A 3313-nucleotide genomic window follows, 5' to 3' on the forward strand; every position below is an offset into this window, starting at 1 on the left:
TTGTGGTGGAGCAATTGGAACATATATCGCACAACTAAAGATCCTAAGATGGGAAATATTTGGCTCCTGACCAAAAGCCAATTGCAATGGGGAGACTTTATGATAACTTGTGGGCCTTATCCGCACAAGTGTTGCTGCGTGCAAAATAGCATGACCCCATACTGAAATGGGAAGTTTTGTTCTCATAAGCATTGGTCTAGCAATTAATTGGAGGCGTTTGATCAATGATTCTGCTAGACCATTTTGTGTATAAACTTGAGCAACCAGATGCTCAATTGTTATTCCACTTGGAATACAATAATCATTAAAGGCTTGGGATGTAAATTCACCAGCATTATCAAGACGAATTGTCTTAATTGCATAATCTGGAAATTGTGCTCTTAGCTTTATTATTTGAGCCAACAATCTTGCAAATGCCATATTGCGAGTTGATAGTAAGCACACATGTAACCATCTTGTAGACGCATCTACTAAAACCATATAATATTTGAATGGTCCACATGGAGGGTGAATGGACCCACATATATCACCCTGTATACGTTCCAGAAATGCAGGGGATTCCATCCTTACTTTAATAGTTGATGGTCTAATAATTAATTTTCCTTGAGAACATGCAGCACAAGAGAATTCCTTAAATTGAAGAATCTTCTGATTCTTCATTGCATTTCCATGTGAATTCTCAATTATTTTACGCATCATATTAGAACCAGGGTGGCCCAACCGGTCATGCCAAATAATAAAATTATCTTGATTAGTAACTTCTCGTTTACTACGGCATGTGTTTCAATCCTGCTAATACTTGTGTAGTATAAGCCGGAGGAAAGAGCAGGTAACATTTAAACCACATATTTCTTACCGGATATTATTGCAGTAATATAAAGATATTCAATCTTTTCATCATTTGTAGTCTCAATATGATAGTCATTTTGGCGAATATCTTTGAAACTTAATAAGTTTCTTTGAGATTTACTACAATATAGTGCTTCATCAATAGCCAAATTTGTTCCTCCTAGTAGTAATAAATTGGCTCTTCCAGAACCTTCAATTAATCTTGTACTGCCGGATATTGTATTAACATTCGCTTCTTTCATTACCAAATAAGAGAAATATCTCTTATCTTTTAAAATAGTGTGTGTTGTAGCACTATCTAGAAGACATATATCATCTTTATTAATCTTGAGTCCAATTGAAGACTGGGAAATTTTCATATTCTTCATAAAAAAAAGACAAATAATACATCATAAGAAATATGAAAGACAAGCAGAAAAAAAATTAAGAAATACATTAGGAATGTAGAAACTAGCAACACATGATGCATTAGGAAAATACACTCAAGAAAAATGAACTAGTTGCAAACATAAAAATAACAACTTTTATAGCTTCATTCCCCAGTAAGATGATTAGTTCTTCAGTCAATATCCTCAAAGAAGTCTCCAGCTTCTAAATGAGTAATATTTGTTAGGCCTTCAAAATCATCATCTTTATATGCAAGATGTGCCTTAGAATCATATTTGTTTGAGGGACCTGTTTCATCATCATTATTTTGAAAGGTAAAGTGTGCCTCCACATTATTTTCTTTTTTCCTGAGGAAGACTTGATAAAGTTTGACAAAATGTTCAGGCGTACGACAAATGCGTGCCTAATGACCTATCATACCACATCGGTGATACATACTAGTTTTACCTTTTGAATGATTAATTGGAGAACCCTTATTGTTCTCCAATTTATTTCAACCATAATGACGATAATGGTTTCGCCCCCTGCCACGTCCACGTTTACGACCATGTCCACGACCACGATAATTATTTTTCTTTCAAACTTATCATATGCTGCTACAACATTCACTTCCGGAAATGGAGCTGACCCAGTGAGACGAGCTTCATGATTTTTCATTAATAGAGTATTATTCTGCTCTGCCACAAGTAGGCATGTGATTAACTCAGAATATTTCTTAAAACCTTTTTCATGGTATTGTTGTTGTAGCACCACATTTGAAGCGTGAAAAGTAGAAAATATTTTTTCCAATAAGTCCTCATCTGTGATAGTATCTCCACCTAATTTTAATAGAGAACTTACTTTAAAGATAGCAGAATTATACTCACTTACGGTTTTAAAGTCTTGCAACCTTATATGTATCCACTCATACCGAGCTTTCGATAATACCGTAAGTTTTAGGTGGTCATACCGGTCCTTCAAATTAATCCATAATTCAAGTGGATCTTTTACGGTTAAATATTCAGTTTTTAACCCTTCATGTAGATGATGACGAAGGAAAATCATGGCCTTCGCTTTATCCTGATTTGATGCTTCATTTCCTTGTATAATAGTATTTCCAAGACCTTTAACGTCAAGGTGAATTTCAGCAATCAAGGACCCATGATAAATAGTTCCTCCCGGTGATGTCAAGTGCCACAAATTCAAGTTTTGATAAATTTGACATAGTGAAAACTATCATAAAAGATGAATAAGTTAGAGAAATAATTATAATAATAAACAATTAATGAAAACAAAACGATTAAGGTAAAAGAAATGAAAATAGAGCTATATCATGTTAACAATCTACTATTTCATTTTATTCTTGCCATAAAGTAGAAATTACATATTTGTTTCATTTCACTTTATATTATTGATATATATATATATATATGTTAATAGAATCGAACGTGACTAACATTATTTATATGTTCCAATAAATATAAAGTAATTAAACTATAAAATTATTGCTTGTCAATTCATTTCTCACAGTTCTTCAAAATGCCTTAAAGATATGTTTTGATCCAGGGAGTCCATGAATATTATAAGTATGACATTAGTGCATAGCTAGTTTGATGACTTTGAGGTCCTCTAAGAGTTGAGCACGGAAGGAAATAGTTATTTTATCACTGCAATGTACTTAAACTATTTAAGATGCCCAAGCGCACAAGTAATCTGCAAACAGTGAGCATATGATATGTACTGCCATAAATAAAATGATTATAATGATACATACCTTAATAAAATATGGCTCAACTTAGCGGGAGTTAAGAATAAAATTAGAGCTTCGTGCTGATAACGTGTTATAAAATAAAAGCAATGCAGTAAAATGTAAATAAGAAGAGATAGAAAGAAGGGAGAAGTGTTTTCTTCTTTGACTTTGGTGTATCTTTCCATTGCAATTACATGGCCTTTTATAGGCATAAAAAGTAAAGAGTGATGGACATAAACTAGGAGATTTAATCTTTAAGTTATTCACAATATGGGCATCCAATGTGCAAACTATTCGTAACAAAAACGACATTCTTGATGTCCATCAATTTCTTTCATTCTTTCACTT

Source organism: Nicotiana tabacum, chromosome 8 (genome assembly GCF_000715075.1).
Source record: "Nicotiana tabacum cultivar K326 chromosome 8, ASM71507v2, whole genome shotgun sequence".
NCBI classification, from domain to species: Eukaryota; Viridiplantae; Streptophyta; class Magnoliopsida; order Solanales; family Solanaceae; genus Nicotiana; species Nicotiana tabacum.